Below are 15,908 nucleotides of genomic sequence, written 5' to 3'. Positions count from 1 at the left end.
GATGTAGCCTTTGGCATCCTCCATGGCGTTGGCTGCATTTTCCAAAAATAATCAATGATTTTTTTCGTAAATTAAGTACTCAGAATTAAAAACCTGTATGCAAATAACGATAGATGGTTTCTTTAAAAAAAATAAGCAAATGGAAATTGTCCATTACCATAAAAATATGGTGCGATTGTGAATGATGGCTTGTTTAAAGCATGACTTCACAGAACAATGAAAAGCAAATCTCTTATCGATTGAGTCTTGGAATCTCCCTTCTCTGTCCATTTGTTGAAAATTTTGCTCAGATATTTCTTAGAATTTTCTGGGAAAGTTGGGTAGGAACATAGGTAGATATAGCAGATAGCACTCAGGTTTCTCCCAGCACCGAATCACCAACTTGTGCAAAGAAATATGAAGTGATACTTCTACAAAATCGCAGACAATCCACAATGAGTGACCACCGATATCTATGTTTCTCCAAAAATTATGGTAAGCAAAGTTGTAAAAGCTTGTGCATTGTGAGTGTACGGCAACAGTGATAATTCTGGGGCACTGTATTGTCTCCTAGAGCAGGGGTCCCCAACTCCAGTCCTCAAGGCCCACCAACATGTCATGTTTTCAGGATTTCCTTAGTCTTGCCCAGGTAATAATTGCATCACCTGTGCAATGCAAAGGAAATCCTGAAAACATGACCTGTTGGTGGGCCTTGAGGACTGGAGTTGGGGACCCCTGTCCTAGAGGAAATGTCTCTATGGGAGAACACCCTGGTTCTTGCACGTTTCTGCTCCATTGGTTTTTGTTTCATGATGATACCTTTGGGATGGCCAACTTTGCCTGGCCTTAACATTTTTGCTCTCACATATACTATTCTCTGAAATGATCAAGTGTCTCAGAGAGAATTTACTTTGAAAATCCGTCTGGGAATCATAGCCCAAGACCAAACTAGATGAGCTTGTCCTAGAGTAGCTCTTACCAGCGCCGATGCAGGTGATTAACAGGTGTCTTCCCAAGTACATGTGAGGGAAAGACATGTCAATCACCTGGACCGACTCAGAGAAAAGCCAACCAGGAGCGGAGCCAGTCTAGTCTGGTCTCCAGTATGGTCCCTGTCACGCACAGTGTCGGAAAGACTAAGTGCAACACGAAGGGATAGGGGGAAGGGAACCCAACAATAGGAAAGGGGGAAGTGGAGGCCCCTAGGGAGATCTAATGTCACCTTGTCTGCCCTAAGCATCCCGATAAGTTCCGCACCTATTGCGAAGCAGGATTTCTAGCCCCTGCCTGACCCTGGCAATAATTCCTGAATAGGAAAGGATAGGATGACATTAGTCAATCCCCACTACCACTAAAGACAGATGGGATACACAAACAAGGGGAACACTTAGCTTGAGTAGACTCAGAGAGAAACACAGACGTCCTCCAAACATCAAAGAGGAAGATGGCAGACTGTTATAGCTCCAAGCCTCAACAGGGAAATGGAAACGGAAATATCACCGGCAACTTCCAGCAGCAAGCTGGGAGTTATAAACACCCTGGTTCAGGTGGGTCAACTAGAGCCGGGGGAGGTTGCCACTGGGTCCTAAAGTCAGAATTACTAGGAAGAAGTCTGTAAACAACCGCTGAGACCTTCTGCAGCTGGATGCAGTGCGACGGTCTGCAACCTCAGACACAACGAAAGACAAAAACCCGAACAAATATTCAGTACTTTAAATAAAGAGAATGTTTATTTAAGGATACATAAACCATAAGGAGGGGTGGGAAGGTACCAAAAGAAAGAGGGGGCAACGTGGGGGACACTGATTGCCTGAAACTCAATATAAATATACACAATGTGGCCCAGAAAGAATTATTATATCATGGTATGCTTATATAGTCCTATAAAGAGTCATTATGCCACACAAATTAGAAGCACAATATAATCTTAATAATGAGATAAGTGCAAAAAGTGTACAGGCATTTCAAAGGTTAAACCAGTATACATAAAGTTCATCATGCATGGGGGCTGAAATGAGGCTACTAGTCACCAAGCATATGTATGCATCCATAGCTCAAAGTATAATTAGTCACATCAAGAGTTAGCCATGAGCCACCCAATAAATTACCTTGTGCCTGTAGATTCAGAGTCCCCGGGATGCGCCCTGCCCCAACGCGCGTTTCGGCATCTGCCTTCGTCGTCTGACACACCCATAACAGTCCCTGGATGGGACCTTCTAGGGATATTTTCTCTGAAAAGTTATGGAGCAATTCAGAGAATAATGTAAATGTATGTAATCGTGCAGCCAGGCTGTGATTTATGCTGCCCGCTATTTGTGCAGGATAAATCACCTGATCACTTTAATTGAGTGATTGGTATGGGGGCATAGTAGGTGCAGTGTCAAAAGGAGAGAAAAAGGACTACCTACTGCAATTATGCACACTACACCTGAAAATAGTAAAAAATGTATATATAAACTTTATTGGCACATGATACAACACTTGACATAAAACATCATTAAAAACAAAAGTGGGTACAACGGCGATACGTGTGGGGCCACATCTGGGTCCTTGCAAAAAATGTGCTATATAGCCATTCAGTCATGGCATACACGAGCCTGATCAGGTCTAAGATATCTATTTGGTAATGAATGCAGGTTGTGTTGTGAAATGTGTTGTCAGATCAGCCTTTATATCAATATTTTTCCAGAAGGGGTTTGAGACAAGAAAGAAAATGCACAAACCATGTGTTTTTAAATCAATAAAATTATAATCACTCGCTCTTACCCCAGTGAATCCAACACAGGCTACTCCGATCTGTGGTGAAACAGAAAACAATGACATCTTGTTCTTTAGCTACCTGACCTCTGAGACCTGTGATTGGCTGCAGAGGTCAAGTGACTAGAAAGGCAAGAAATAAGATGCACGACCTGTACCGAAGACGACGGCAGTCTGACGTTAAAATCCTAGAATGTTAGAGTTGGAAGAAATGTCCAGGGTCATCGTGTCCAACCCCTGCTCAAAGCAGGATTCACTAAATCATCTCAGACAGATGTCTGTCCAGCCTATGAAGAGTTCCATTGATGGAGAACTCACCATCTCCAGCGGCAGCCTGTTCCATTCATTGATCATCCTCACTGCCCTTTCAGTTTCAATCCATTGCTTCTCATGGATGTGTTAGAGTAAAGGTTACTATCTTGGTATGTTTGCACAATTCCAAATGCTTTTGAACATTCTAACATATATCGGAATTTTGGCGATATTCTGGATCACTCTATGTTGGTTTGGGTCAGGAAGTTTGAACTCCATTCCACACATTTATGATATGTTTGTGTGCTTGTGTGTATTAGAAAGTTCTGTTGAGCCGAGGGTTAATTGTATACCTATCATGTATCCTTTAGACAGTACTATTTTTGATGTTTTAAATTTTAATAAGGATAATGGCCTTGGCTGTAGCTTGGCATGAGGCCCAGGTTATTATCTGGAGTACGCATGCACTGTAGACACATCCCTGTGGTGTATCATCTCATAGTCTTAGATTATAAAAGGGCAAAATAATCCACCACAAAGTGACAAACTAAGGGGTGTAATTATAGTAGGTGTAGGGGTTGCAATTGCACCCAGGCCCTGGCCTAGGGGGGCCCATATGATAAGACTATTACTCTTAAAGATCCCCAGAAATGGGGGCCTTATTTGATTGGGGACCACAGGCTTCAAGTTACACCACTGCTTAAACTGGTTATTACTAAATCACACGCGTGCGTAATAGAACATACAATGGTTATTTATGTAAGCTTCCAAAGAGTGATTAGCGGATCGTTGGGATTTGAATTCATCGGCTTTGTTAAGGTTTTCCAAAGGGTTCAATCCACAGTAAATACATTTGCCATGAACCGAATATTCCTTATTATGCTCTGTGGTACTTCCAGGTCCCAGAACATAGTAAATATAAGATATAAGAAACAAAAAAAACCAAACACCTGATACTCCCCTCACTGCTCATCTCTCCAGCTTGCCCGTTGCTTGCCACCAGCCTTCCGCTCTTCTTCGTTCTGCCGTCATGCACCGCATCTCCATCTCCTTCATTATAGGCCAGGTATTTCGGCTCAGTCACTGCATGTTGTAAGGTCGCGGCGTATGTCATGACTATACAGAGATGCGGAGCACTACAAAATAAAGAAAAGGACCGCTTGACTGGTAGCAAGCAGCCAGAGAGGCAACTGGTGGGGTGATTTTTTAAAAATAATTGCTGGCTCTACGTGGTTCTCCAAAATGGCAGCCATGCATTTTTTTGTTATCGAATCGCAATGTGTTCGAATTCACGTGTAAATGCAATTTAAGGACATTCAACTCCAATTCAAACTTCTGAGGATCGATCTGCAAACTCTGCTTCCAACACCTTATAAGTAACTGTATCTGGCAAGTTTACCTAGAATTCATTCATATTATTACTAAAATGATTGGTATAATGTCACATTACATTGTGTGTTATGCAAAAAAAAAAAAGTTGTTGGAAAGTTAATTACCCAAACTGGGGACATCTCAGACTCTGTCTGCGTATCACCGCCTCTTACCGGTGACTCTCAGAACCTCAATAACTTTTCTGATAAAACACTCTTAGGCTAGGATCACACGAGCCTATAGTCTCTCACCCAAAAGAATCGGGTCAATTATGCAAATCACACTCTGATCAAACTTAGATCAGAGTGTGATCAAAATCTCTCAGATGAGAAGATGGAGAGAAAAATTGTCGGAGGATCTTTCTTGAAAATTTCTTCAAAAAGTATTAACTAATAGCACGAAAGCAAAACACATTCCAACAAAAATACATTCTTTAATCTAGCATTAATAGGACTTGAAGGGTGGCCGATTCTAAATATTCTAGATCATCAGACAGTCAAGAAATAATATATCACTTGTGAATCTAAAATAAAGTGTATAATCATCGTTAAAACTTTTTTTTTATGTTCATGGTAGTTTTATAATTGGCTATGCATAAACGATACTGGTTTTGGGATGTTTCACTATGTATTGTTATTCCGCACTAAAAACAAGGGCCATCTTCTGGACTGTCAGATGCTGGATGGAAGGAATTTTTCTGTAACTAGGCAGAAGAAAATCAAAATCTTTCATTCTTTTAAAACACGTCAAAAGACTGTGGGTATTTTTGTAGCCTGAGATCTTTGGTTAGAATAGTTTACAATGGTGAAAATGTTTAGAACAGACCCACGCTGCAAACAGCTGCAGCAAGACATAGCAAGGGAGGCAAGGACTATTTTAAGTAAGAATGGAATGGCTTAAAATAGTGTTTTCCCTGCTGTAGGCTGAAAGTCACAGCAATTAAATCGTGTAACAAACCTATGACAGACTATTGAGTAGAGATGAGCGGGTCTTTTAAAATTCAAATTAGCTGACTTTGCCAAACTTTCCCCAAAAATTTGATTTGTGGCAAATCTCCATACTGGAAAGCTTTTAATTGCTCAGAAAATACACTCTACAAGAGAGAAAGAGAGGACCCCGCTGATCATAAGAGCCGACACCTGCAGAAGAGAAGGACCACGCTGATCATAAGAGCTGAGGCTCTGCAGAAGAGAAGGACCCCACTGATCATAAGAGATTACACTCTACAGAAGAGCGGACCCCACTGACCATAAGAGACAGCACTCTACAGAAGAGAGAGAGAGGATCCTGCTGATCATAAGAGCTTATACTCTACAGAAGAGAGAGAGAACCCCACTGACCAGAAGGGCTTACACTCTACAGAAGAGATAGAGGACCCTGCTGACCATAAGAGCTTATACTCTACAGAAGAGAGAGAGGACACTGCTGACCATAAGAGCTTATACTCTACAGAAGAGAGCGAGAACCCCACTGACCAGAAGAGCTTATACTCTACAGAAGAGAGAGAGAACCCCACTGACCAGAAGGGCTTACACTCTACAGAAGAGATAGAGGACCCTGCTGACCATAAGAGCTTATACTCTACAGAAGAGAGAGAGGATCCCGCTAACCATAAGAGCTTATACTCTACAGAAGAGAGCGAGAACCCCACTGACCAGAAGAGCTTATACTCTACAGAAGAGAGAGAGGACCCTGCTGATCATGAGAGCTTATACTCTACAGAAGAGAGCGAGAACCCCACTGACCATAAGAGCTTATACTCTACAGAAGAGAGCGAGAACCCCACTGACCATAAGAGCTTATACTCTACAGAAGAGAGAGAAGATCCCGCTGATTATAAAAGCTGACACTCTGCAGAAGAGAGTGAGGACCCCAGTGATCATAAGAGCTGACACTCTGCAGAAGAGAGAGGACCTTGCTGATCATAAGAGATGACACTCTAGATGAGAGAAAACCCCGCTGACTTTATGAGCTTAAACTTTACAGGAGAGAGGAGAGGACCCCCCTTATCATAAGAGCTTGGCTTGCATTGTACAGATGAGGGAGAGGACATTGCTAATGATAAGAGCTTACACTCTTCATGAAATTCAACTTGAATTATATCCCCTAGAAATCATGTGGCCCCATAGCAGCAGTTCTAATTGCCACCCCCCTCCCCCCACAAGAGAAAAATATGCAGTGGGGTCACACAAGAGCGTATCTCACAACATTGTAGCCTTTATAAAGTAATATTCCTCCTATTGAAGCCCAAGATCATCCTTTCTTGGCACCTGTAAAGTATGATGTCAAAAAAGTGCACTACAAACAGTATGATTCCCCCACAGAGAATTCCTCCACAATATCTTCCACATGCACAGTATCATGACCTTACTGTACCCCACCTCAACTCCCCAGGCAAATTATGGTGACCCCCATCACAGTATGATCCCTCACCTGTAACCACCCAGACAGCTCTCCATGCAGTATAATGGACCGCATAAAAACCTTCACACTATAATTGCTTGCATACAGCATTAATGACCCCCACATAGCCCTCGAAATATTACAAAAGCCCTCCATACAGTATAATGGTCCCCATAGTCCTCCATATTATATACTGCACCCATAATCCTTCATATAGTATACTGTACCCCATAGTCCTCTATATAATGTACTCCCCATAGTCCTCCATATCAGAGGCGTAGCTAGGGTTTTGGTTCAGGGGGGCGAAACTTCTGAGTGGGCCCCTAACCAGGTAACCTTGACTACAACTGGGTGACGCACCCCAATAGTGGAGCAGAACCTCAGCAGATGACCGCGCTGTTACTGAAAATAATCTCTATATAAAGACCAACATGGATATTACCGCCATATGGTCAGTGGTGGTAGATACAAGTCTTACAGAACATATAAGAGATCACAGCACAGTTATAGATGGTGACTTACCGCTGACGTTCTTTCTGATGGAGTCGTTCACTTTTCATGTCTTTTCCATCTTGCCCAGACCAACATGACAACTTCTTCCAGCCAGGACTCGTCTGCAGAGAATACTACAAAGACATATTTCACTTCTCATATTCCAGCCCCCATCACTATCTATTCCCAACCTGCACAAACTCCTCATATCCCAATTCTGAGCTACTGCTGCCGTATGTGTCCATATTACTGCACCTGCTGTGTGGTTCTCTGAGCCCTTTAAATTCTAAACGACCCTCTAGAATATAGTAATGCCAGGTGAAAGTGCCCTAGAAAACAGTGCCCATATTTTGCCCCCTAGAAAGTAATAATGCCCTGTGTGGCCCTTAGATAGTCACAGTAACCTGAGGTCCCCTATAACAATAAGTGCCCACTTTACATTTAATAATGTCCCCAGTCTCCTCCCTATACATCTCCCCTATACACAGCACGACTCTGTAGCACAAGACAGCACCCCATAGGCAAACTCTGTAGTATAAAGCAGCACCCCATAGGCAGACCCTGTAGTATAAGGCAGCACCCCCATAGGCAGACCAAGTAGTATAAGGCAGCACCCCCATACGCAGAACCTGTAGTATAAGACAGCACCCCATCGGCAGACCCTGTAGTATAAGACAGCACCAACATAGGCAGACTCTGTAGTGTATGGCAGCACCCCACAGGCAGACCCTGTAGTATAAGACAGCATCCCCATAGGCAAACCCTGTAGTATAAGGCAGCACCCCCATACGCAGAACCTGTAGTATAAGACCACCCCATAGGCAGACCCTGTAGTATAAGGCAGCACCCCACAGGCAGACCCTGTAGTATAAGACAGCACCCTCATAGGCAGACCCTGTAGTATAAGGCCGCACCCCCATAGGCAGACTCTGTAGTGTAAGGCAGCACCCCTATAGGCAAACCCTGTAATATAAGGCAGCCCCAATAAAAAATACTCACTTGTCTTCCTCCTGCTTCCTCCACAGCTCTGAACGCCCGCTCATTTCCTGACAGCGGGCGCTGGGCAGTGACATCATCGCACCCCCTGTCAGTGTCTGTGTCGGTGACATCAGATGCTGAGAGGGGGATGATGGGAGGAGTGTAGCGCTCCTTTTCCCATCAATGCGATCAGCTGTACCAGCTGAATGCTGGTACAGCTGACCTTGTGATGACAGGCAGGGGGCCCAATGCTGGCACCGGGGCCCCATGCCTGCTCAGAGGCCCCATAGTGGCCGGATGGCAGAGCAGGGAAATCTATTCTCCCTGCTCTGCTGCAGAATGTAACTGTATCAGCGTGCTGTGGGCACCGATACAGTTGCAGTAGCGTAGCTCCGGGTGGGCCCCCTCAGAGCACGGGGCCCCGGGCAACAGCCCCCTCTGCCCCCCGGTAGCTATGCTACTGCTCCATATAATATAATTCATTCACATAGTTCTCCATATAGTATAATTCACTCCCCATAGTCCTCCATATAGTATAATGCACTCTTCATAGTCCTCCATACAGTATAATGTACTCCCATAGCACTCCATATAGTATAATTGACTCTCCATAGTTCTCCATATAGTATAATTCACTCCACATAGTCCTCCATATAGTATAATTGTACTCCCATAGAGCTCCACATAGTATACTGCACCCCTCATAGTCCTCCATATAGTATAATTTACCCCTCATAGTCCTCCATATAATATAATGCACTTCCAATAGTTCTCCTTACAATATACCGAACTCCCCATAGTCTTCAATACAGTATTATGCACTCCTCATAATCCTCCATAGTCCATACAGTATAATGCACTCTCTACAGTCCTCCATACAGTATAATGCACTACTCAGTCATTTATACAGTATTATGGCACCCACAATGTACCTATTGATTTGAAAATAAAACCAACAAAACTCACCTCTCCCTCTCGTTCCCCCACTGCGCCGATCTCTGCAGCGAGCGTTCTGAAGCGCTAATCTCAGCGCTGCACATCTCAGCACAGCAGGCGCCATGTAATAGTGTCATTGCACCTACTTGGCCGAGTTGCAGATGCCAAGGAAGGATGATGGAAGCGTGAACCTGACATTCCAGGATGCCAATAAAGTTGAACTTGTGATGATGCGCGGCGGACCTGGTGCCCACGCTGGCACCGGCCACGCTGGCAGTCCTTTATGTAGCAGAATATTGGTAAGGATTCTGTAAATCTAATGTCAGAACAAATACTTAAAAAAAAATGTGTCAGCAGGTTTTTGCTACCCCTTCTGAGAGGAACATGATGGAGGGGCAGACACCCTGATTCCAGTGATGTGTCACTTAATTGGCTGTTTATTGTATTTTTTCTATAAAGTCAGTTTTACCTGCTGCAAATCTACCAGTTTTCTGAAAGCGGAGCTCTGTATAACCCCGCCCACACCACTGATTGGCAGATTTCTGTGTACACTGTGCATAGGCAGAAAGCTGCTAGTAGGTGTTCATACAGAAAACATGAATATTTAGGCTAGATGGCAGCATGTTCACTAGTCCTCTAGTGATAATCTCCTGCTGAAAACCCCATGATTTTAAGAAAACTACAGCAAGCACTCCAGTAGATGACACATCGCTGGATTTGGGGTCTCTCTCTCTACCTCTATATTATGGTGCAAAAACCTGGCAATAGATTCCTTTTAAAGGGAAAAGATCGTCAATCATAATTCACCAATATTCCAGGTACAAGCAAGCAGTCAGGTACTGACTAGACAAGTCCAGCTTCTCTCAATAGGAGAGAATCTTGATGCCACTAGTCGGCATGTGACCGCTAGTATACAAATTGCATATTTATGCGTGAAACTGCCAGCTCCTAATGGGAATATTGGAAAAACGTGACAACATGCACGCTGCCACAATTCGTCAATCTGCAGTCACATACAGTTAACCCAAGCCCAGAAAACCCCTTTTAATTGGATGATAACTCACCCTATAGCCTTATTCAGACGAGTGTATTTTACATGTGTGCGGTCTCTGTGCAAAGCATACTGACAACACATGGAAAAATGGTATTTAATGTACCAGCTCTGGCCCAAAGTGTGGAGAACTGCAGCATGCGCTAGTCTATTCTGTTTGAGACCACGTTCACACATTCAGTGTTTGGTCTGCATTTTACATCAGTATTCATAAGCCAAAACCAGGAGTGGGTGATAAATACAGAAGTGGGGCATATGTTTCTATTATACTTTTTCTCTGATTGTTCCACTCCTTATTCTGGCTTACAAATACGGAGGCAAAATACTGAATATGTGAACATGACCTTATGAAGTCAATTAGTCTTACACATTAGATTGTCGGCCGAACCCATCAATATAGCGGGTATAGCTGAATCATTTTGTCAAGGCCAAGCTTCCTTTCCCAGTAACAGCCACCATTGTCTATACTTCAGCTTTACTTATTCTATGTATTATCACATGAACACAAATAGAAAAAAATATTCCAGCAACAGTTCCATGATGACAAAATCAAACCATCTACGGTATATATATTGCAAAAGCTTTTTGGGAGCTCTGCCAGCATTGTAATCACATTTCATGGGAGAACGCGCACGTTTTATGACATATTAGTACAGGTAATAGACTTGTTACAATGAGATGCTTGATGGAGCATAGGATCTAGTAGCAGAGACACATTAGTGTTTAGTCTTGACTTCGTGCTATTACTGTTCAGTGTTAATCCTTTCGTGAACAAACCTCTTACTCTTATGATTTATTTACAATGACCCATCTCGCTTCCTCCGACAGTTCAGTGTAAATGTAAGGGACACAAGGAGCTGTCTATATTACTTGTAATGTCATTGTAAGTGTCAATGTTGTGCATTTCCCTGCTATGTATAATTACCGTTATAGTTGTAGGGAAAAGCGTAGTACCCTAGTTAGGCCACTAGATGGGGGTGCAGAGTTATTCAGCTTGTAAATAGTTAAGTGGGAGGAGCTAATGGCAATTAGTCTGGGAAACATCTGGAAATTTGCATCAGGAAGGCTATTAGAGAAAGAAGGAAGGCATTGAAAGGGTCACTGACAGCGCAGTATAAGTGGGACTGTGGCTGTAGGTGCTAGAAAAGAACTAAGCAGTACGGACAGGTAACTCACAATGTGGCAGCTTGCTAAGTGGATGGATGTACTCGGGACCAGGGTGAAATGGTTTAGAGGAATCCCTGCTAAAGTAAGATTGGGCACAGAGGACGCTGGAGGACCGGTAAGCAGGGTCCGTTCCTGAATCGGGCTTAGTAAAGATGAAGGAAAGACAGAACGAGGAGAAGCTGTGTAATGCAAAGCCTGATGTAAATGCTGACAAGGAAAGAAAGGAGACAGAGAAGAAACTGTGTATTGTAAAAGCCTGCTGTAAATGCTGAAAAGAACCGTTATGTGCCCGTTTCAAGTAAAGTTCATTGTTTAAGCATTCAACAGGACTGTAACTGATTATTCTGCTTCGGCTGAGGAAAACATGCAGATCTTTATAGGAAGCCCCAAGGGAAAAGGAGCTGCAGGTATGCTGACAGAGTCATGGAGTGTATATGAGGGGAGGTCACGGTGTGCAAGACTTACCTCAGCCACGACTACCACCCTGTCCTACCCTTACATACACTACAAGTACAGATTGCAGTGTAATTATAGTATTCTACATGAATTGATGGAGAAACTATTTCTCATTCATGGACATACGGTATTGGGAGAGGCTAGATTCTGACTATAGCTGGTCTGAAACCAATATTATAGTATAGGATAATGATGCGACCCAGGTGCGGTTGTCAATAAAACAATGAAAGAGGTGGGGGAAATTTATCAGGCTAAATGAGCCAAAATTTTAATGCAACTTTTAACAAAATGTCTGTGATGACTTGTACCATATTTATTATATGTTTCAGACCCTTTCTGAGACTTGGAGGAATTGAAAAATCAAGGGATGTGGCCAAGGGCGCGACACCATGGGATAAAAATGTTGCCAAAGTTTTAGGACAAATTTCTGGTACAAAGTACCGTAATCCAACTAACAAGTGGTCTAAACCTAAACTAAAAAGTCTAAAAATTCGGCCGGGGTCACACTTGCGAGTTCAATGCGAGAAACTCAGGCAAGTCTCTTGCATCAAGTCCTGGCACTGCTGCCGGCATTCGGGACCGGAGTTTATGGCTGCATGTATTTCTATGCAGCTGAATGCTCTGGTCCCGAGTGCCGGCAGCAGTGCCAGGACTTGATGCAAGAGACTCGCCTGAGTTTCTCGCATTGAACTCGCAAGTGTGACCCTGGCCTTAGGCAGATTTACTGAACAAGATGAAAAGCTATAATAAATATGTATAAACAAAGAATGGAGGGCACCATAGGACAGGATGCGATAAGACCTCGGGATCAGCATGTAAAAGGCATTAATAACAGGCAAAGAAAAAAAAGAACATGCTGATGTGGAGATCACCAAAATTGTAAACAGTGAAATCTTTATTTAAGTGTGCACACAGACCAACAATATTATAAAAACATTTAAAAACACACAAAAATAACCTGGTTGATGTATGCCCCCCCCCATACAAACTGGGCAACAAAACATGTAGCAATAGTAAAGGCTTGAACACAGCAATACATCCAGAGCCAATGTTAAGGGCTCAAAATATACAGTACATCCAATGCAAAAACAGAATTAGGACCAGCACCTGGTAGGGTAGGTTGAAACTCAGTGTAGTGTGTCTCAAAACAAAAAATATGTAATATAATAATAATATAAATATCACAAAAACACAAAAATCAGAGCCACACACAACGTACAGAGGCAATGAGTAGCATATCAAAGGTGCCGCTGTAAAAAGCAGGCTTGCTTGATAATAATGTTAATGGAGGTGCAAGTTGTAACTAGAAGGTACTAGATCCCCAGAACCTGGTCTACAAAATGCATGACAAATAATTACTCATAATAATTAGACATTGCAAGTTTGAACATTGAGCACGACCAACCAGGACCCAGATGCAAAGGAAGCAAGAAATGTAAGTATACATTACAGTGGACTGCAGGTGGACTGCTAAAGAATGTGAGCAGTCATAATTGGAGATCGCAGGAGCCAAAAGTGTCGTCCAAGAAAGGAGAGGGGCCGAAGCCCAACGCGTATCGCCACAAGCAGTGGCTTCGTCAGGGGCAGAGGAAGTGAGTCTGAAGCACCACTTAGAGAATTATATATACACATACCGGAATCAGGAGATTTGCAGCAGCTGTGAGAACGCCGAAACAACCGGAAATCACCGCCTAGAGGACGCAAACCAATGTGCATGCGCCGGCTGTAGAACGTAACCATAGTAATGGAGCTGCTGTGTGCAGACATCGGATGCAGCCCGTAAGAAGCAAAGTGCAATATCAAGCGGCAGTAGGGCGCACGCGCCACCTGAAGGACACGGCAGCCAGTGCACATGCACCAGCGGCAGAGAAATGTGAGGGTAGTCAAGGAGCTGCTGTGTGCAAGTGCTGAATACATACTGCGCAGGCGCCAAATACACGAACAAATGGTAGTAAGGCACATGCTCTGCCCAAGGTGATGTGAACACAACACAACACCCGCTGCGCATGCGCCACACAAAAAAAGCTGTCCACTGTGCCAAAACGGCCATGCGCATGACCTATAATAAATATGGCACATATTTAGGTTGTCTAGTATAAGGGAGCAAGTTAACAAGGGTTTTTTGTCAGAGTTTTGCTATATAAAAGTTGCAAATTTTGCTGTACAAAAACGTGAGACTTTTTGCTGTCTTACACTGTTTGTGCCAGTTTTGAAACTGCTCTATAAAGTGGGCGTAGTTGTTTATACAAATTAGATTAAATTATGACTTCTTAAAAAGTTGCAGAAAGTCACAAAATTCACTTCTGTAGGGAGAGATGATTAACAGTGAAGTAACAGCTCTAATCTGAACTGTTGTATCGAAGGTATCTGACTTTAAAATGTCTACTTTCAACAACTTTCAAGCTTAATTTACACTTTCTCGGAAATAGACATTATTGATAAATGTGTCCCAACAGTCTTTTTTCTTTTTTTAATTCTATTCTTTATCCAAAAGAAACAGGAGTTTAGAATGAATAAATTAATGAAATTAGAGATTATTGATTAGGAGAATTCTTAGTCTTATTTCCAAAACAATAGTTGATAAAAGGTATGAAATCTGAGAAGCCATTCACGTCATTCCAGGCGTAGACCAAAGCAGTTAATATCTTATATACCCATAAAGGTTGAATTTTTTTTTTAGAACTGAATGGTAGTGTATCATGAACAAACAAGAAATTAATGGAGGAGATAAAGTTGAGGAAAGGAGGAGATGGAATACACCCCATTATTTCTCTAAAAAGGTAAGGTCTGTCAAATACTACTGTCAAGAACAGTTACTGCTTATTTACCCCAAAGGCTACTTCACACTAAGCGAGGTCGCTAGCAAGATCGCTGCTGAGTCACAAGTTTTGTGACGCAACAGCGACCTCAGTAGCGATCTCGCTATGTTTGACACGTAGCAGCGACCAGGCCCCTGCTGTGAGATCGCTGGTCATGTCGGAATGGCCTGGACCTTTTTTTGATCGTTGAGGTCCCGCTGGGTAGCACACATCGCTGTGTTTGACACCTTACCAACGACCTCGTTGACGACTCAGACACCGACACATAGGCGTGCATTTGCGTTGCCTTTTCCCCACCCCTCCGCTCCGATTGGTGGTCGCTACTGCGTTCTGATTGGCGGTCATGCCTTCAACAGAAGGCGACATAGTAGCGCTTCCATCCTTTGTTCCTGACCGCGTGGTGATTTGCAGATCGTTGTAGAGTTCTCCGGCCTGCGACTCCTCTTCGATTTATCTATTCTTCAACGGTTCTTCTGACACCTATATTTTGTGCATGGTAGGTATCGTTTGGGGTCTCAAATGCGTTTTCATTTTTCCTTAATCTGCAAACCACCACGCGGTCAGGAACAAAGGACGGAAGGGCTATTGTGTCGCCTCATAAGGCAAGGCCGCCAATCAGAACGCAGTAGCGACCACCAATCGGAACTGAATGGGCGCGGAAAAGGCAACGCAAATGCACGCCTGTGTGACTACAACGTCACACCGGACGTCCCTCATCGAGGTCTGAATCGTCATAATAGCTGCCATGTGACAGGGTCACAACGACCAACGACATTGTTGTACAGGTCGCCGCATCGCTGCTGCGTCGTTGGGAAGATCGCACTGTTTGACATCTCACCAGCGACCACATAGCGACGCAGCAACGATCCCTGACAGGTCGTATCGTTGTCGGGATCGCTTTAGCATCGCTAAGTGTGACGGGGCCCTTAGTCATGTGACAAGGCTCATTTAAAGGGTCAATATTGACTTTTAGACCTGCTTCTTCCAATAGGTAGCACTAGAGTTCAAGGCCTCTTGCTCTTAGAAGAGGCAATTTGCATGCTTAAAGGGAACCTGTAACCAGGTTTTTTCTACTTCATCTGAGAGCAGCATAATGTAGCAAAAGAGACCCTGATTCTAGGGATGCATCACTTAGTTTACTGGGTGTAGCAGTTGTGACACCATCACAGATTTTAGATGAAGCATTTAGCACAGCTCAAAAGCTTACCCGTCCTACACCACAGCTTTCTGTGTACATTGTCTATTGA

The 15,908-nt window shown here is 43.4% G+C and overlaps 1 protein-coding gene across 1 annotated transcript in view; it reads left to right on the top strand.

Moving 5' to 3' along the window:
* The window catches only part of CCDC141 (coiled-coil domain containing 141), a 162,768-nt gene that overhangs the window by 326 nt on the left and 146,534 nt on the right, over positions 1 to 15,908 (top strand). The gene's annotated exons all lie outside the window — the stretch shown is intronic.

Source organism: Ranitomeya imitator, chromosome 7, assembly GCF_032444005.1.
Source record: "Ranitomeya imitator isolate aRanImi1 chromosome 7, aRanImi1.pri, whole genome shotgun sequence".
Taxonomy (NCBI): domain Eukaryota; kingdom Metazoa; phylum Chordata; class Amphibia; order Anura; family Dendrobatidae; genus Ranitomeya; species Ranitomeya imitator.
Note: the sequence above shows the minus strand (reverse complement) of the source record. Positions and strands in the feature narration are given on the sequence as shown.